The 6,000-nt window shown below is 48.2% G+C and overlaps 1 protein-coding gene across 1 annotated transcript in view; it reads right to left on the reverse strand.

Moving 5' to 3' along the window:
• The window catches only part of PDZD2 (PDZ domain containing 2), a gene marked incomplete in the record, with an annotated part of 385,834 nt that extends 384,908 nt beyond the window's left edge, over positions 1 to 926 (reverse strand). The window contains 1 exon segment of the mRNA XM_045163655.1: positions 753 to 926.
• Between the last annotated feature and the right edge of the window lie 5,074 nt (positions 927 to 6,000).

The raw sequence follows: 6,000 nt of genomic DNA on the forward strand, positions 1-6,000 counted from the left end.
CAGGGACCCTAGACCCTCCCGCACCCAATTCAGCACAGCAGGAAGACAACCAGCCCAAAGATCTAAAACCTCAACATACATTGGAGAGCGAGGGAGAGAGAAAAGAGGAGAAAGAAGGCCAGGTTTGCGGAGGACCTGGACTTCACGGGGAGAGAAGGCCCAGCAGGATTTTCCCAACTGCAGTTCCCCATCTCTCTGGCAGACACCAGTACCTCCCAAAGATGCCCTTGCTCTTCGCGCGCCCTGCCCTGGCGCCGCGTGTCTCCTCTCCAGGCAGGAAGGGGGCAAGAGATGAGTAGGCGCGGGAGGTGCTCAGGTGCTGCCTTGATCCCCAAGGCAGCACCTGAGGCCAGAGCACCTGAGTACCTCCGCCCGAGAGGAGACCTGGCGATGCCCGGGGGATGGGGATCCGGGGCGCGCGCCCGGGCAGGGGCTTCAGGCCCTGTCCTGAATGTGGCCGGCAGTGCGTCTCGGGTTGTCCCCGCTGTCCCCAGACCGTTCCGTCGGGCCCTCTTCCCGCGGCCGCGTCCTCCCTGCCCCTGGCCGGATGAACCCGGAGTTTGCACCGCCCAGTGTGGGACCGGGGTTCCGCGCCCCTACTCATCGCCTCCCTGGGGCTGGGATTCCGGCACCTGGATTTGTCACTAAACTTTCCTGGGCGCACGAGGTTTCGGGGGTGCCAAGCCTCACCTCTCCCCACCCCCACCCACCCGAAACCCCACGTCCCGGCCGAAGCGGAACGGTCGCCTCACCTGCACGCGGCTTGGCGGAGGCTGCTCCTCGCGCGTCCGGACCCAGGCGCCGCCCGGTGGGTCCCCACGCCGCTGCCGCCGCCGCTGCCACCGCCGGTGCCACTGCCGCGCCTGCCGAGAGCCGCCGAGCCGCGGCTCGCCCGCAACCACGGGAGGCGCAATCTCGGGCGTCCCCGGCCCGGCGCGTCCCCAGCCCGGCGGGTCCCCGCCGCAGCCACCTCCCGCGCCCCGCTGCCCCGGGCCGCAAGCACCGGCGCCGAGAGCCCGCTCCTAGCCCGGCTCTCCCAGCTGCGCGGCGCTGGGGCTCTGCCGAGCCTCCTGGATGGGCGGGGATTCCCTCCCTCTGGTAGATTCGAGGGGCGGGAACTCCCTTCCTGGAGTGACAGGGACGGGGGGCGGGGATTCCCCTGCAGGAATGACCAGGTGGGCGGGGATTCCCCCGAGCCCCGCACTCCCGCGGGCAGAGAGTCCCTGCGGGTGAATTCGGAGCCCCCCGGGCGCTGGCTTCGGAAATCTGGGTATCCTGGGGAGGAAAGGATGGAGCGAGATGGCAGCTCAGAATTTCCAGATGGCGGGGCTTGGGGCGCCATCTAGGTGGAAGAGCGGGAGCTAGGGGACTGGAAGTGGCCTTTGCACAGCACTTTACACGGCACTGAGAGAAATGCCAAGCGCTGTATAATACAAAAATGGGGCAGAGAGGCCAAAGGAGACGGGAGTTGGGGGGGGGGGGGGCGGGGAGGACTAAGCCACCCCAAGCCACCCTTGGCCTCTGGTCTTTGGGATACCAAAGTTAATTTAACACACGTAATAAGAATTTCAAGAATTTCAGAGGAACCTCTTGGCACCTCAGAACTGCTTAATCCCCCAGTTAAACCACTCAAAGAAATCCTCAAAGTCCCGTGGCCCGGGGTGGTGGTCATGTTGAGTAGGGCCAAAAGCCCCTGCTGAGTGAATTGTGACGGTTAATGCCCGCCGCCCTCGGCCTTGTTCCAGGTCACTCCAGGAACAGAAGCCTCTGGCTTTTCGGATTCCTCATTCTCGTGGATTTTCAGGAAGGCCTTCAAATATTTTTTGGTTCTTTTTTTGTCATCCTTGTCATTCTGCCTACCACAGGGAGAGGGTGATAAGAACATAATAGGGAGACTGCATAGCTCTGCAAATTAAGCTCCCTTAAGAGGAAAAAGCTGGTCTTTTTCAAGTGCTAGCAGATAAGAGTAAAAACATATGAAAAATTACAAAACCTGGGATAATGAATAGTTGAGTAATGCTTTTGACATTTTCTGCAGAGCAGCAATTGGAATCTTTGCTTGAGGGGGATACAGATGGGTGGGGCAGGGAGTCGCTGCAGCTTTGCCCGGCAAGGCAATAAGCTCTGGTCTCTTGGAAGAGCAGACAGACATAAATCACCTGCAAGGATTCTGCAGAGCTGTCCCACAGCCTCAGAGGCCAGAGTGGTCCCAAGTCATTTTGAGATGGTATATTTGGCAGGGTGTAGGGTGGGGAAGTACTTGAATTCAGCTGTTCTTCAACATTTATAATTACCAGGTCAGTGAGATCAATGTCTGTACAAATCCAAGCTTCATGGATTATAAGCAATGCAATCTTAGGCATCCAGAGTTTCTCTATCTGTACATAAAAAAAAACTATGCTTCATGCAGGGGTTTTGTAAGGATGAGCAGTAACATATTGATAGCTAGCGACTCAGCATAGCATTTGGGAGGTGCTCAATGAAATGGCAGCTATTACCCAGAAAGGTATCATTGGAACACCAAAAAAAAAATCCATCTAGAATCAAACAGGACTGGTGGTTTCTGCCTGGTTCACAGTCACCATCCTGTATTCCACCACTCTCTTCCTATCACATGAGCCATGACAGGGCAAGCCATGTCTCCTCTGCCTCTGTACCCAGCGCCTATCTCCTTCAACACCATTGAGAGTTTGCTGAATGAGTCAGTATGTACATGAACTTATCATTCAAACCATAAGCACTACTGTCCCTTACCCAACCCATTCCCAATCCCTGCATCCCAGCCATGCACTCCTCACCTGTAAATTCTGTTTCTTCTGCCAGAAGGACACGCCCCACCTCCTATGTCTGCTGAACTCCTGAAGAGGTAAACATCTTCTCAAGGAAGGCTTCTTTTCTGCGAGTGGCTAATGTCACCTTTGTCCAGTTGCATGAAGTTGTAGAAATCAGTGATCCTTCCCACACATTTCCAACTTGTGAGTTCCTGGAGCTAAGAGAATGTAGATCTCATTGTTTCTGTTCCCCAAACCCAGCACTGCTTAGTGTCCAACTCAACAGCCATTCAACAAATATCTGCTGAATTAAAATGAATCATTCAATATATAGACCTATATGATATATTGTATGCATGATGTGTAGGCATAAACATTATATATGCATATGTAATATTTTATCATCTGTCTCATTCAGACATGGCTCCACTGACCAGCTGAAAATACATACTTTTCGTTTCAATCACTTTTCGTCCGATATTTTCCAGATAGATTCTGGCAAGTTCTTGCTTGCTAATAATAGCTCACCTCTCAAGGGGTCAGTCAAACGGATGGAAATTTTGTTTTGCCCTTGCAGTCTTGCCAATTTGGAAAGCTCACAATTGAGGGCATTTATTTTCCAGTGTTTGAAGATCAAAATGTAAATTTTTCTGCCCCTTTGTTAAATATTTAGTCACAGATTAGCACGTCTAACCAAGTTGCCGTTTTAATTTATTGCTCATAATATACATGATGGGCAGGAGGAGGTTGGTCTAGAAAACCTAAGGTTTAGGGACAAAGATTAAAATAATGACCTGAGGGGGGAAATGTATGATCCTGGGCTACAGTCGTGTCAGTGATAAGGTAAAAGAATACAGCATTCTCTGGGTGAGTCTGAGTGGATTCCTATGGACTATCACGGATTTGGTTTACCTCTGAGCTTTCCCCTCTGTGAAGAAGAATCTACCCTCACCAGGCAGCTGAAATAAAATTGGATGTTTCATCACCAACTCATATGAAATCTTGAAGATTGCTTTCCATCTTTCCTCTTCAGTTGTTCTTCCAAGTATGTTTCCCAGGGGAAGGAGGAGGAGCCTTAGTTAACAACTGGCTTAATTCCCTGTTTCCTCCCAGCCTCTGTGGGTTCATTTGATCTCCAGAACAGATTCTAACTTCCTGTTTACCTTTCTTCTGCAAATTCCTGGCTACTAAATCTTTCATTTCTGAACTTACCTTGGAACGAGCCATCCCAAGGCCAAGGAAGGGCTTAAATTTAAAGAACCATGATAGTAAAATATTAATTCAGCAGATCTTAATCTGGAATGTGTTTAAGGCACCCCAAGAGATTTGAAAATTTGAATCTGTACTCGTCCTCACCTCCCCCAACCCCGGATCCCCGCCCCACCCCCCCAGACCATGTACGCTGAGTCTGTGAAGGGGCTCTGGGTACTGCATTTAACCAGTAGGCCAGTGACTGTGACTTGGGTGGCTTCCAGAAGACACTTGTAGAAACACTGATACAGAGAGACTTTAAAAATGGAAGGGAGGCCAAGTTAGCTCACATTCTAGTATTTGGTCATAGTGGTGATAGATTTTATTTTAAACCTAGATGAAAAATTTGCAATATTTATTCTGTCTCAGGCCAAATCTTTGGTTAGTCAATACACAGAATGGGCCTGTCCTTTGATGCATCCTATTTTAAAATACTTGCTTGGGAGAAAGGTTTAAGTATCTGTCATCCCATGCCATTTATATTGAAAATCAGGTGTTTAACTGTATCCACGAACACGGCATTAGAACTTGTGCAATTGTGTTTTGTTGTTTTCAGTGTTGTAATAATCATACCACAGGGCAGAATTTATTATTTTCTCCTGGAGGAGAAAATACGGAATATATTATCTCTCCTTCTATTTATTTAGGTGGTTAAATGATCCATTATTTTATATCTTTGATTCAGCCTTCCATTTATACTAACTAAGTGTTGGTTGCCAAGGTAATTTTTTACAGTTTTTGGCAGGAAAAAACTAATTTATACACTAGCAAGTATAGACCAGATATCCTTGTTACTTTCACAATTTATACAGATGATTCAATAACTCTGTCCGGTGCTGAATTCTGTCACATGTTTAGGGCACCAGGAAAAAGGAAGGGAGAGAGGTAAAGCTTTGATGAACGTTACCAGTATTTTGCAATCAGCATATCTAAGGAGAAGCTATTTTAGTTCCATATATACATAGGTTTTGTTTTATAATGACTTCATTTTGATTCACACAAGAGACAGGATGTGAGGTTCTTCCTGGGGCTTAGGGTGTCTACCACCTTGGCACAGATGTAAAAGATACTTTCCCCCCAGAAGTTGGGAGTTTGTGTTCCCCTTCCGCATTCCCACCTTGTTGCAATTCAGTCAAGTCACTCTGTATCTAAATTTGTAGACTATTTAGGTAAGATACTTCCCCGCTTCTCATCTTGTACACAACACATCCTCATTCCGAACTCCTAACTCCCCCGCTGATTGCCTCCCTTGTTCTGTTCTGCTCTGCTTACTTATGAAAAGGCATCGTTCTGAGTCAATCAAATGCTATTTTTGCTCCTTCCTCAGATACTTCTGCTTCCAAATATCTTCACTTAATAATCGCCAAAAAAAAGCAATTATAAAAACAAATATATTGCTAGTCTATCTCTTCTGTTTTCTTGTTTTATTTTTCTAATTTTACATCTTTAGGCCTCACTGTCTCTTTTGCTAATCTTAGCACCTGTCTTGACTGGAACAGCTAAAATGGACACGGAAATAAAAGGCAGGTGGCATGGCGACCCACTCCAGTATTCTTGCCTGGCAAATCCCCATGGACTGAGGAGCCTGGCGGGCTCCAGTTCATGGGGTTGCAAAGAGTTGGACACAACTGAGCGACTAAGCACACACACAATGATATCCAGCCTAAGAAAGCAACAGAGAGCCAGCCCCATGTTCTGTGACCAATCACAGTAACACAATGAGGTGTGAAGTAACCTCCCACAAGCTTCTCTAAGATGGGAATAATAACACGTGCCTCTAAAGTTCTGATTAGGATCTTGAGTTCCCAGTGAGATCATAGATGCAAAAGTACTTTCAAAAAATTTAAAGATCTTTTCAAATAGGAGAAGGTGAGAACAACAGCTTTTTGAATAGTGATTTCGGTCTGTAGTTGAATGTCCATGAATAAGATGCTTTACGTTTCATCTCATTGTACAGGAAGGATCACCAAGGGTGGTT

Source organism: Bubalus bubalis, chromosome 19, assembly GCF_019923935.1.
Source record: "Bubalus bubalis isolate 160015118507 breed Murrah chromosome 19, NDDB_SH_1, whole genome shotgun sequence".
Taxonomy (NCBI): Eukaryota; Metazoa; Chordata; class Mammalia; order Artiodactyla; family Bovidae; genus Bubalus; species Bubalus bubalis.